This window comes from Pristiophorus japonicus, chromosome 13, assembly GCF_044704955.1.
Source record: "Pristiophorus japonicus isolate sPriJap1 chromosome 13, sPriJap1.hap1, whole genome shotgun sequence".
Taxonomy (NCBI): domain Eukaryota; kingdom Metazoa; phylum Chordata; class Chondrichthyes; family Pristiophoridae; genus Pristiophorus; species Pristiophorus japonicus.
The window spans coordinates 150,077,870-150,091,974 of record NC_091989.1 but is presented as its reverse complement, the minus strand read 5'-3'; the positions used below and the strand labels follow the sequence as shown (position 1 = coordinate 150,091,974).

General features: G+C 47.0%; 1 long non-coding RNA gene across 1 annotated transcript in view; it reads right to left on the bottom strand.

The window, feature by feature from the left end:
- Positions 1 to 2,563, bottom strand: part of LOC139278314 (uncharacterized) — a 151,853-nt gene extending 149,290 nt beyond the window's left edge. The window contains exon 1 of the long non-coding RNA XR_011596243.1: positions 2,442 to 2,563. This is a non-coding gene — a long non-coding RNA (uncharacterized lncRNA). The remainder of the gene's footprint in view (positions 1 to 2,441) is intronic.
- Positions 2,564 to 14,105: the final 11,542 nt, after the last annotated feature.

Below are 14,105 nucleotides of genomic sequence, written 5' to 3'. Positions count from 1 at the left end.
GCAGCAAATAAGATGGGGGGTGGTGAAGAGGCAATACCCAAAGTCCCCTAGAAAATAAATATTTCCCTCTCTGGCTTCTTTCTCACAATTGGAATAAAGGAGCATTGTTATAATACCTGCTATACTTTCAGTATAATTACTTATTTGCAGGCTTATATTCAGGGCCCTTTTGGCTGGTCAGCATTTACTCCTTTTGTGTTGTCAGCCAGTGGCTCAGTTGGTAGCACTCTCGCCTCAGAGTTAGAAGTTGTCTCAAGTCCCACTCCAGAGGCTTGCACACAAAAATCTGAGCTCACACTCCAGTGCAATACTGAGGGAGTGCTGCACTGTTGGAGGTGCTGTCTTTCAGATGAGATGTTAAACCGAGGCACCATCTGCTCCCTCAGATGGAAAAAGAACTCCTGGCACTATTTCGTGCAGGGGAGTTATCCCCAGTGTCCTGGCCAATATTTATCCCTCAATCAACATAACAAAAAAACAATTATCTGGTCATCACATTGCTCTTTGTTGGGGCTTGGTCATCATCATCATCATCATCATCACAGGCAGTCCCTCGAATCGAGGTAGACTTGCTTCCACGTCAAAAAGTTCACAGGTGTTTCAATGATGGACCTAAAATTCCAGGTCCGAACTAAATCTTGAAGGGTGGAAGATGCCTGTGCTTGAATTTTTTTTAACGTGTGGTGACCGTTGCACACCAGCCACCACATGGGCCTGACAGAACTAGGCCTTGGTCCAGTAGCAATGATTAACCACGACGACTGGAGACCAGCTCTGCTGCACGGACCTAGTGCGCACACATATTGCATGGGCTGGCCGGTGCTGCCCCTGGGCCCTCGCCTTTTCTGGGCCCCGAACTCGCACCTCTCCTGGGCCCCGATCACATCCCTCTACAACCTCTCACTGCTGCTTCGCCCTGACCACGCTGCTCCTGCTGTACCTGCCCACACTCCAATCACCGACCTGGACCTTTCGCTGCTGTTGCTCCCCTACTCCAGCACGTGCTGCTCCCTGCAGTGGTATGCCGCCATGCTGCTCCTTCCGCCCCCCGGCCTGCGAGCACTATCAGAGCAGGCCGGGGAGCAGAAGGAGCACGCTGGCGACCTAGCCCAGCAGTCTGGAGCTTGGTGAGCGCAAATTGGCTGCCACGCTTTCTACATTAGGACTGAGACTACAGTTTTAAAAAAAATACCTCATTGGTTGTAAAGCGCTGTGGGACGTCCGGTGGTCGTGAAAGGCGCTATATAAATACAACTCTTTCTTTTCGAGGTTGAGTCGAATAAGCAGAATAATTATAAAATACATCAACATGTTTACCTGCCCGCCACTGAACAAGTGATTCTATAAGTTGATTAGAAAACAATGAAGCACGGGAGTTTTTCAAAACTTTAAGACCAGAATTTTTGACTTCTTGCTCGGTCGTTCCCGCCAACGAGTGGCGCGCGCACACACACACCAAGTGCACTCGCAGCGCGCTGCCCAAATACAGGAGTGCTCGGTCTCAAACCTTGATCCATCAGTACAGATGGGGGATGGGGAATTAAGCTACTGAGTTTAGAAAATGCTTTATTATTATTTTTTTATGTTGCATCATTTAAATTATGAACTTTTTAATCAATGTTTCTATTTGTAGCTGTTGGCTATCAGCCCCGGACGTCAATTTGCGCGAGTTTCCAGCATGAGCTGTCAGGTGAGGTATCCTCTCAATTTGTACACTTGAGTAATACCTGCAGGACTGACAAATTCCTCAAAAAGGCACGATAGCTTGCAATTATTGTTAACAACAGCAAGCGCATCATTTATTTGTGACGAATACATTTTTTAATCGTACGAGAAATCTTGCAATTTTCAAAGAAATACATCTTCCACCAAGGGAAATGCGATAGGGAGCGTGTTGAGCATAGTTCCACGATGTCCTAATACGAAACATATTTCCAACGAATACAAGACGACTTCCAGCCATAGAAGCAGCTAAAACGATTTCAAAGCCTCTCAGGTTGCAATAATGGATTGCTAAGCTTTAACTACACACCAACTCCTATTTACTCTTTCTCTAATACCCTTCTCTATACAACTGCCGGCTTATAACACTGTGCATGTTTGACCAATGATAAGGCATTGGAATTAACAAGTCAAAATTAAAACACGTCTAATTGAAAATATTGCAGTCTGATGCAAATACTGAGAATTCGGCTTCATGACAGCGTTAACTGCTCGCGCAAGACAGTGATGCTGCATCGACAGTGAACTTAATTTTATCATATTCCGAATTCTATAAACTGCACAGTGCAAAAACGTTTTTTTAAAAAGCATAAGCTTCAAAACGTTATCAGGAATAAGTTCCCGACTTTTCCACATTTTAAGCCAAGCCAGTTCGATTTCTGATTCATCTTTTGAAATTGCAAAAACAGTAATATTTACAATAGTGAACAAACACTCACCCTCTCGCAACCCAAAACGGTTCTAAGTGAAGAAGGATTCGAGAGGTTAAAGTGATATTTGGAGTTATAGATATTCTTTGCAAATCTTGAGAGGTTGCTGCATTGCCGTTCTCCGCATCCGCATTTCACAAGGCTCACGGAAAGCTCTCCGCCCTCACATTTCGTTAACTCTTTGTGAGCCAAAGGGTTTTGTCCTCCTCTTCCGCTTTGCTGTCATTTCTATTGAGTAATCCATTCGAACATTTTACTCAGCTGTAGTTTCTTGTATATTATTATTTATTAAATACTGCCCGAAACATAAAAACTTTCACATTCTCATGTTTCAATTTAAATAGCCAACGTCACATATCAAGTGGCTGTGTGTAATTTAAGCTAATATTATGGTTCCGAAAATGCACCAGGCCATTCACACCGGTGTTACACTCTAAGACGGGAGGACTCCCACACTTCACCATTAATTACCGTAAAACGCGATATCTGCTCATTTAAATAATGTACCCTCTGTCGTTTCTTTAGTGCAACACCCCTATGACATACATGTAATGTAGTGGTACAATGGAAACGACTGGTGCAGTCTTTACATATCAAGAAGTGGATGAAAATTGCAGCTGAAGACTGGGGGAACCCTGGGTAAATAGTAAACTTTTTTCTAAGACAGACTTGACTTTATAATAGATAAGAACATAAAAAATAGGAGCAGAAGTAGGCCATAAGACCCCTCGAGCCTGCTCTGCCATTCAATAAGATCATGGCTGATCTGATCATGGATTCTGCTCCACTTCCCTGCCCGCTCCCCATAACCGCTTATCCCCTTATCGTTTAAGAAACTGTCTATTTCTGTCTTAAATTTATTTAATGTCCCAGCTTTCACAGCTCTCTGAGGCAGCGAATTCCACACATTCACAACCCTCTGAGAGAAGAAATTTCTCCTCATCTCAGTTCTAAATGGGCGACTCCTTACTCTAAGATCTTGCCCTCTAGATCTAGTCTCCTCCACCAGTGGAAACATCCTCTCTGCATCCACCTTGTCAAGCCCCCTCATAATCTTATACGTTTCGATAAGATCACCTCTCATTCTTCAAAATTCCAATGAGTAGAGGCCCAACCTACTCAACCTTTCCTCATAAGTCATCCCCCTCATTAGGGATCAACCTAATGAACCCTCTCTGAACTACCTCCACAGCAAGTATAGTCTTTTGTAAATATGGAAACCAAAACTGCACGCAGTATTCCAGGTGTGGCCTCACCAATACCCTGTACAGCTGTAACAAGACTTCCCTGCTTTTATATTCCATCCCCTTTGCAATAAAGGCCATTGGCCTTCCTAATCACTTGCTGTACCTGCATATTATCCTTTTGTGTTTCATGCACAAGTACCCCCAGGTCCCGCTGTACTGCAACACTTTGCAATCTTTCTCCATTTAAATAATAACTTGCTCTTTGATTTGTTCTGCCAAAGTGCATGACCTCACACTTTCCAACATTATATTCCATCTGCCAAATTCCTGCCCACTCACTCAGTCTCCTGCAGTCTCTATGTCCTCCTCACACATTGGCCTTCCTCCCATCTTTGTATCATCAGCAAACTTGGCTACGTTACACTCAGTCCCCTCTTCCAAGTCGGTAACATAGATTATAAATAGTTGGGGTCCCAGCACTGATTCTTGCAGCACCCCACTCGTTACTGATTGCCAACCCGAGAATGAGCCATTTATCCCGATTCTCTGTTTTCTGTTGGTCAGCCAATCTTCTTCTATCCATGCTAATATATTACCTCCAACCCCGTGAACTTTTATCTTGTGCATTAACCTTTTGTGTGGCACCTTGTCAAATGCCTTCTGGAAGTCTAAATACACCACATTCACTGATTCCCCTTTATCCACCCTGTTCGTTACATCCTCAAAGAATTCCAGCAAATTTGTCAAACATGATTTCCCCTTCATAAATCCATGCTGACTTTACCTGACCAAATTTTGCTTTTCCAAATGTCCTGTTACTGCTTCCTTAATAATGGACTCCAACATTTTCCCAACCACAGATGTTAGGCTACCTGGTCTGTAGTTTCCTGCTTTTTGTCTGCCTCCTTTTTTGAATAGGAGTGCTACATTTGCAGTTTTCCAATCTGCTGGGACCTTCCCAGAATCCAGGGAATTTTGGTAAATTACAACTCAATGCATCCACAATCCCTGTTGCTACTTAAGACCCAAGGATGCAAGCCATCAGGTCCAGGGGATTTATCTGCCTTTAGTCCCATTATCTTACTGAGCACTGCCTCCTTAGTGATTGTGATTGTGGTAAATTCCTCCCCCCCCTATAGCCCCTTGACTATCCACTGTTGGAATATTGTTAGTGTCCTCTACCATAAAAACTGAAACAAAATACTTGTTTAGAGTTTCTGCCATCTCCATATTCCCCATTACTAATTCCCCGGTCTCGTCCTCTAAGGGACCAACATTTATGTTAGCCACTCTTTTTCTTTTTATATACCTATAGAATCTCTTACATAAGAACATAAGAATTAGGAACAGGAGTAGGCCATCTAGCCCCTCAAGCCTGCTCCGCCATTCAACAAGATCATGGCTGATCTGGCCGTGGACTCAGCTCCACTTACCCGCCCTCTCCCCGTAACCCTTAATTCCCTTATTGGTTAAAAATCTATCTATCTGTGATTTGAATACATTCAATGAGCTAGCCTCAACTGCTTCCTTGGGCAGAGAATTCCACAGATTCACAACCCTCTGGGAGAAGAAATTCTTTATCAACTCGGTTTTAAATTGGCTCCCCCGTATTTTGAGGCTGTGCCCCCGAGTTCTAGTCTCCCCGACCAGTGGAAACAACCTCTCTGCCTCTATCTTGTCTATCCCTTTCATTATTTTAAATGTTTCCATAAGATCACCCCTCATCCTTCTGAACTCCAATGAGTAAAGTCCCAGTCTACTCAATCTATCATCATAAGGTAACCCCCTCATCTCCGGAATCAGCCTAGTGAATCGTCTCTATACCCACTCCAAAGCGAGTATATCCTTCCTTAAGTTAGGTGACCAAAACTGCACGCAGTACTCCAGGTGCGGCCTCACCAATACCCTGTACAGTTGCAGCAGGACCTCCCTGCTTTTGTACTCCATCCCTCTCGCAATGAAGGCCAACATTCCATTCGCCTTCCTGATTACCTGCTGCACCTGCAAACTAACTTTTTGGGATTCATGCACAAGGAGGCAGTCATCATCCTGCTGCCTAAGAAGGGCGATCTCCGCCTCCTTAAGAACTGGCGCCCGGTCTCCCTCCTCAGCACGGACTACAAAATCTTCGCCAGGGTGATGTCTGCTCGCCTTGGTGCCGTGCTGGACCACATGATCCACCCCGACCAGTCCTACACGGTCCCGGGCCGGACAATCCACGATAACATCCATCTGGACCGGGACCTCATCCATTGTTCCCAGGAGGCTGGTCTGTCGGTCGCCTTCCTATCTCTCGACCAAGAGAAGGCGTTCGACAGGGTGGATCACGACTATCTGCTCGGAACTCTGCGCGCTTTCGGGTTCGGGACGCATTTCGTCGCCCGGATCCGACTTTTGTACGCCGCCGCGGAGTGTCTGATTAAGGTTAACGGGTCCTTGACGGCGCCCCTTTGCTTTAGGAGAGGGGTGCGCCAGGGATGCCCCATGTCCGTCCAGTTATACGCCGTTTGCATGGAGCCTTTCCTGCGCCTCTTGCGGACGAGGTTGACGGGACTGGCTCTGCAAGGGCCGGGCGTGGAGGTCGTCCTCTCGGCTTACGCCGATGACGTGCTCCTCGCGGTAGAGGATCCCGCTGACCTGCGGAGGATGCGTGAGTGCCAGGAGATTTACTCGGCCGCGTCCTCCGCCAGGATCAACTGGGAGAAATGTTCCGGACTCCTGGTGGGTCAGTGGCGGGTGGACTCCCTGCCGGAGGAGCTCAGGCCTTTTGCCTGGAGCATGACCCATCTCCTCTATCTGGGAGTCTACCTTAGCCCCGACGAGGGAGCCTGGCCGGCGAACTGGCAGGAGCTGGAGGCCAAGGTCGCCGCTCGCCTAGGGCGCTGGACAGGACTGCTCCGAGTGCTGTCCTACAGGGGTCGAGCGCTAGTCATAAACCAGCTGGTGGCCGCAATGTTGTGGTACCGGCTGGTCACTTTGACCCCTCCCCCTGCGTTTGTCGCCAAGATACAGAAGAAGCTGGTGGACTTCTTCTGGAACAACAGGAAGCACTGGGTCTCTGCTGCGGTCTTGAGTCTCCCGCTTGAGGAGGGCGGTCAGTCGTTGGTCTGCGTCAGCGCCCAGCTCGCGACTTTCCGTCTTCAGACCCTGCAGAGATACCTTTACGTCGAGCCCCCTCCTAGGTGGTGCGCTCTGGCGACGTATTTCTTCCGCCAGCAGCGCGACCTCAATTATGACACGCAGCTCCTGTTTGTGAACTTGGGGGGTGTCAGGACCACCCTCCGGGAGCTGCCTGTCTTTTACAGGGACCTCATCAGGGTCTGGAACAAAGTCTCCACCAAGCGCAGCTCTCCGCCGGCTGGAGTGGCGGCTGTCCTGCAGGAGCCACTGCTCGGGAATCCGTACCTCCACGACCGAGGTTTTATGTGGCAGTCGGAAGAGAGGGCTGTGGCTGGTGCGGTGACCAGGGTCAGGGACCTGCTCGATGGCGGAGGAGCGGGCTGGATGGCGCCAGGCACGCTGGCGCGGCGCCTAAATTCAGCCGACGTCCGCCACGCGGCCGAAGCCATCGAGTCGCTAAAAACAGCTTTGGGCCCTGATTCTGTTAGGTGCATCGAGGAGGCTCAAGCACGCAGGGAGATCCCGTCCGAACTGACCCCCGTCCGGACGGAATTCCTCATCGGCGCCAAATCCCGGAACCTCTCTCGGGGACCGGCGCCCCACAACTTGAGCCGCCTCGGGGAAATCCCCTCCGTGCCTTTCAGTTCCGCGCGGAGGGGTTTCCTGTACGGGCTGCTCCTGCACACTCTCAACTTTGCCATCCTCGCCGGCCGTCCGGACACGCCATGGCGTACCATCTTGCCGTCCGGAGGAGGCGGGGGTCCCCGATGGAGGGCACTCTATGCGGGAGTCCTCCCACTATTCATCGGGGACTTGGCCTGGAGGGTGGTGCACGGAGCAGTGCCGTGCAACAAATTTTTAAGCCGGTTCACGGACTCCCAGGCCGCCTGCAATTTCTGCGGTCTGGAAGAGTCCGTGTTCCATGTTTTTATGGAATGCACGAGGTTGCAGCCCCTGTTTTATTATTTGAAGGGACTGCTCCTGAAATTCTGGCTGCACTTCAGTCCCACTCTCCTGATCTTTGGGCACCCTGTGCGGAGGGGAGCGGGTAGGTCCGAAGGCCTCCTCGTAGGACTGCTCCTGGGCACGGCCAAGGGTGCCATCAGCCGGTCCAGGCAGCGGGCGGTCGAGGGGGTCGTTCAACCTGACTGCCTGCCTCTCTTCCGCTCTTACATCCGAGCCAGCGTGTCCCTGGAGATGGAGCACGCGATGTCCACCGGTACGCTCGCGGCCTTCCGCGAGAGGTGGGCACCGGAGGGACTGGAGTGCATCATCACGCCCGGCAACCAAATTTTAATTTGATATTACGTTTTAAAGTTTAATTTGTTTTAATTGCCGGTGCTTTTAGTGTCCCCCTCCCCTTTTATAGGGGGCACTGGAAAAAATGTGATTTTAGCGCCCCAAAAAAAAACCAAAAAAAAAGAAAAACACAAAAAAAAAACCACAAAAAAAAGAAAAAAAGGGCCTTGTAAATGTCTGCTGTGTCATCCAGGGCGGGTGGCACGGTTTAATGTTTATGTTTTTTTTTCAGGTAAACTCAAAAAGAGTTTCATGCACAAGGACCCCCAGGTCCCTCTGCACCTCAGCATGTTGTAATTTCTCCCCATTCAAATAATATTCGATTTTACTGTTTTTATTTCCCAAGGTGGATGACCTCACAGTTTCTGACATTGTTTTCCATCTGCCAAACCTTAGCCCTTTCGCTTAACCTATCTAAATCTCTTTGCAGCCTCTCTGTGTCCTCTACACAACCCGCTTTCCCACTAATCTTTGTGTCACCTGCAAATGTTGTTACACTACAGTCTGTCCCCTCTTCCAGGTCATCTATGTATATTGTAAACAGTTGTGGTCCCAGCACCGATCCCTGTGGCACACCACTAACCACCGATTTCCAACCCGAAAAGGACCCATTTATCCCGACTCTCTGTTTTCTGTTAGCTAACCAATTCTCTATCCATGCTAATACATTTCCTCTGACTCCGCGTACCTTTATCTTCTGCAGTAACCTTTTGTGTGGCACCTTATTGAATGCCTTTTGGAAATCTAAATACACCACATCCATCGGTACACCTCTATCCACCATGCTTGTTATATCCTCAAAGAATTCTAGTAAATTAGTTAAACATGATTTCCCCTTCATGAATCCATGTCGTGTCTGCTTGATTGCACTATTCCTATCTCGATGTCCCGCTATTTCTTCCTTAATGATAGCTTCAAGCATTTTCCCCACTACAGATGTTAAACTAATCGGCCTATAGTTACCTGCCTTTTGTCTGCCCCCTTTTTTTTAAACAGAGGTGTTACATTAGCTGCTTTCCAATCCGCTGGTACCTCCCCAGAGTCTTACCGCCCTTCTTTTTCACTGGAATATATTTTTGTTGAGGACTATGAAAGAGCTCCTTAAAAGTCCTCCACTGTTCCTCAATTGTGCCACCGTTTAGTCTGTATTTCCAGTCTATTTTAGCCAACTCTGCCCTCATCCCGCTGTAGTCCCCTTTGTTTAAGCATAGTATGCTCATTTGAGACACTACTTCCTCACCCTCAATCTGTATTATAAATTCAACCATACTGTGATCACTCATTCCGAGAGGATCTTTTACTAGGAGATCGTTTATTATTCCTGTCTCATTAATCAGGACCAGATCTCAGATAACTTGCTCCCTTGTAGGTTCTGTAACATACTGTTCTAAGAAACAATCCCTTATGCATTCTATGAATTCCTCCTCAAGGCTACCCCTTGCGATTTGATTTGACCAATCGATATGTAGGTTAAAATCCCCCATGGTTACTGCCGTTCCTTTTTCACATGCCTCCATTATTCACTTGATTATTGCCCGCCCCACCGTGAAGTTATTATTTGGGGGCCTATAAACTACGCCCACCAGACTTTTTCCCCTTACTATCTCTAATCTCCACCCACAATGTTTTTATATTTTGTGCAAGTTTACTTTCATAGTCTTTCTTCCTTTTCTTAATCATTCTTTTAGTCATTCTTTGCTGGCTTTTAAAAGCTTCCCAATCTTCTGTCCTCCCACTAGTTTTGGCCACTTTGTATGCTCTTGTTTTTAATCAGATACCGTCCTTTATTTCTTTAGTTAGCCACAGATGGCTTTCTTTTCTCTTGCACCCTTTCCTCCTTAAGGGAATATATTTTTCTTGAGAGTTGTGAAATATCTCTTTAAATGTACACTACTGTTCATCAACTGTCCCACACTTTAATCTGTTTTCCCAGTCCACTTTACCCAACTCTGACCTCATACCTTCATGGTCTCCTTTATTTAAGCTTAGTACGCTGGTTAGAGATCCAACTTTCTCACCCTTCATCTGAATTTGAAACGCAATCATGCTATGATCACTCATTCCAAGGGGATCCTTTACTAGGAGATTGTTTATTAATCCTGTCTCATTACACAGGACCAGATCTTGTGGCTTGTGAGATGTTGTGGCATTTCTCAAGAATATCTTACACTGGAGAAGCAGGTAGATGCATCGAGAGAAGGGAATAGGATGCATTGGAAGGATGCAGAAAATCACACATTTTCATGAGACAACCCATCATTCACTCCTGGATAAAATGCTGCAAAAGAAAGGTTGCTGAGTGCCATGCAGGGGGAAGTGGCAGAACATCAGACCAGTGCTAGAAAAATTCAATGATTCAATGAGACCATGTGAGATACAAACTGACCATTATCCTTCTCCTTTCTTGGGCACCATCGTCTAAAATGAAAGGGTGAACAAGTTATCTTTCAATGCGCTGTTGTTCAGGGTTTCATTAACTCCAAAGTGCGAATTTCCTTGCTGCTTGTGTATTTGCTGGACAGAAAAGGTGCAGGAATTGTTTTCGCAAAGAAATTCAGGTGGAATCTGAAGGAGATGCAGGAACAGAAGGATGACATTCAGCCCCTCGAGTCTGCTCCACAGTGTGCTTCTCTTGAGTTTACTTGTAATATTTGAGCCTTCCTGCGATTCGCCTGCTAACCAAAGCACAAACGATGTGCTTGTATAGTTAAGGAGTCTGGAAATTTTCTATAGTGATTACTGCAGCTTGGGAAAGCCTTCTGAACCTTTGTTTTTAGCTGAAGCAGCCCACTGGAAGTTTTTCAGAACCCCACCCCTAACATCTCAGGAGCAATTGTGGCGTTCCCGATGGGAATGCCACTCTGCCATTATAGAACTGGAGGAGGAGCAGCAGCACATGATGGAGGAAAGGAAAGTTAGGTACCATTCAAAGAGAATACAGCCCATCAGATATTACTCATCCGCTAAAGAATATGCAAGCAGCACTGATCATATGAGGACCTCTTTGAGGAGACCTGCTGCAGGAAGACCTGAAGACATGCTGTACTATTCTTTCAGTGGCTATGAAGATCACCACCCCTTCAACCTCTATGGCACATGGTCATTTCAGGCAGCTACAGGGAATCTCTGCAATATCAGTCACGGAGCAGTATGGACATGCATTCAACAGGTCATTGACAGCCTTTGCAACAGAGCAGCTCCATTCATACCTGTTGGAATTTCAGCAAGGCAGCAGAAAGGGTCACACAGTTTATGGGGCAGCTGGCCTACCCAAGGTTCATGGTGTAATCAATGGCATCTGCATTGCATTGGTGCTGCTCACAGAACACCCTCTCAGCTATGTGAACAGGAAATGTTTCCATTCCCTCAATGCCCAGATAGTGCATGACGCCACATGGAGGTATTTATACCTGATATGCAACATTTCCATGATATATTCATCCTTTGACATTCAGCCCTGCCTGGCCTCTTCAGAAAAGAGAATCAAATCCACAGAGAACTTCTGGGTCATAAAGCACCTATGGCTAATGACCCCAATTACAGTGCCATGAATAGCAGCAGAGGAGTTCTACAATGCAGCATTGCGGCTACCAGGATGGTGATTGAGAATACGACTGAAAGTGCGCTTTTGAGGCCTGGACAGGTTGGGATTTTCCGTGTGCTCCAGAGTGGGTGACCAGAATAGTGATGCTGTGCTCTTCACAACTTTGCTATTCAGGAAGGGCTGTGCCTTGACATGGCTGAGGAAGCGGCCCTGGTACCAATGGATCCAGAACTACATGGAGCAGACCATCAGAATTATGTGTATTCAGAGCGATCCTCACTGATTGCTGCATTTCTTTGCCAAGGGTGGAAGAGTATAGAACATAAATAGAAAAGAATGATTGCATTAATTAAACTTCAACAAAGGCCAAAAAATAAAAGTGCGATAGTGTAAATATTCTTCTGTCTAATTCAGTCTATCTTTGACAACACAGTCTGACCACTCCTCCCTCAAGTGCAAATAAAGAGGCATTCCCCCAATCCACCATCCATCTTACCCCATGACAACACAGCAGGTCTCTTCATGCTGACAAATCAAATGAGTGCAACCTTTCCTGTATGATTGTGATCCCTCATGAATAACAGTGTACCATATTAGTAATACTTGCAAACAATTGCCCTACTCTTTCCTAACACCATGCTTCCCCTGAGTGCCTACATATGCCTTTCTGTCACCTATTTTGGTGCTTCTTCTAAATGTCACCTGAGGGCCTAGATTGTGAAAGGTGGTTGGCTGTTCATTCTGTACCAAAGGATCATGGGACTGATCCTTCAGTACAGCAGCTGGCAGCTGCCTCCTGCTCGGGTGATTCTGGGAAGCCTGGTCTCATCTCCCACATTCCACAGTCTCCTTCATGCTCTCTTTTGCTGCAGGATTATCATAGCAATAAGGTCAGTGGAAGATCATGTGGAAGAAGATGATGACGAGAAGCAATTCTTTCCTGGAAGACTATGCTAATGAGGACCAGGCTACACAAGAGACCCTGGATCAGGATTCCGCCCCAGGTCCTTTGACTCCACATTCTCGATAACATCCCTCTGTCATTTGTTTTTTCACTCCCACACAGCAGATGAGTTAATTTCACCTGGGTGCAAGTAGAATGTCTAAGTGAAGATGTAGCACCAGGTGATTCACAGAGCATGAGGGAGTCGGAGGAGTGGGGAATGGTGATGATATACCAGTGGAAAAGGCTGCCCTGGTTTCAGGTCATGAGACCTGGATGTCATAAATGCTCACATGCAAAAAAAGCTGTCTGAAGAACATCTCACTTGTTTGCAAACATTTGAGGATGTGCTCTAGAGTCTGCAGCCTTCATTTGTGAATTTTTTTCATGGAAACATTTTCTTTGTTGCAGGTATCAATAGCAGTTCATTAAAATCTGCAACAGTACGCACTTCAAGTGGCTCGGGGCCAGTCAGTATCGCCTCCACAGGAACACAAGACTGCTACCGTGATGGCAGTTGGGAGACAAATTAGACAGTACATTGCGCATTGGCTTTCAGATATTTTGGTCCAGGATGCAGGCAACTGACTTTTGGAGCATTCAGAATCTGATAGCAGCCAATTAGGCCAGCAATCTAACTTTTCAGTGGACAGATACAAAACCCAAGGCAATGACAGTGACGGAAGTGGACTTGCACAAGGCTGCCATTTTCTGGACAGCAGTTAATGCCAGGAATCCAGCCGACCCTATCTGAGCACCATACAAGTGGCACATGGGTGGCAAGGCCAGGCTGTCCAGGCAGACACTCTGGAGATGCACCCAGCAGCAACCCACCTTGGGTTCATAGTGTCATAAGAGGACCATCTCAGTTCTATGAGCCTTTTGTACCACAGAGCAGCCAACTACCTCTTGTGATATTTGCCCCCCAGCTGCATCTAGGAGAAGCATTAGAATCAGAGAAAGAAAGGCATGTTTAGTTATGCAGGGAAAGCACATGAAGAAGAAGTAGGATGGTTTATGGCCATTTTTGAATTGCTTATAAGAGAGAAGATGCTTTTATTTTGTGCTCCGTTTTCATCATCATAGGCAGTCGCTCAAAATCGAGGAAGACTTGCTTCCACTCTAAAAGTGAGTTCTCAGGTGGTTGTACAATCCAATGCGGGAATTACAGTCTCTTTAATAGGTGGGGCAGACAGTGGTTGTGGGAAAGAGTGGGAGGGGAACCTGGTTTGCCGCATTCTCCTTCCGTTCCCTGCGCTTGGTTTCTGCATGCTCTCGGCGACGAAACTCAAGCCCTCCTGGATGTTCTTCCTCCACTTTGGGTGGTCTTGGGCTAGGGATTCCCAGGTGCCGGTAGTGATTTTACATTTCATCAAGGAGGCTTTGAAGGTGTCCTTGAAACATTACCTCCACCCATCTGGGGCTCGCATGCTTTGTAGGAGTTCCGAGTAGAGCACTTGCTTAGGGAGTCTCGTGTCCGGTATGCGGACGATGTGGCCCGCCCAATGGAGCTGGTCAGAGTGTGGTCGGCACTTCGATGATGGCCTGAGCAAGAACACTGACGTTGATGTGTTTATCCT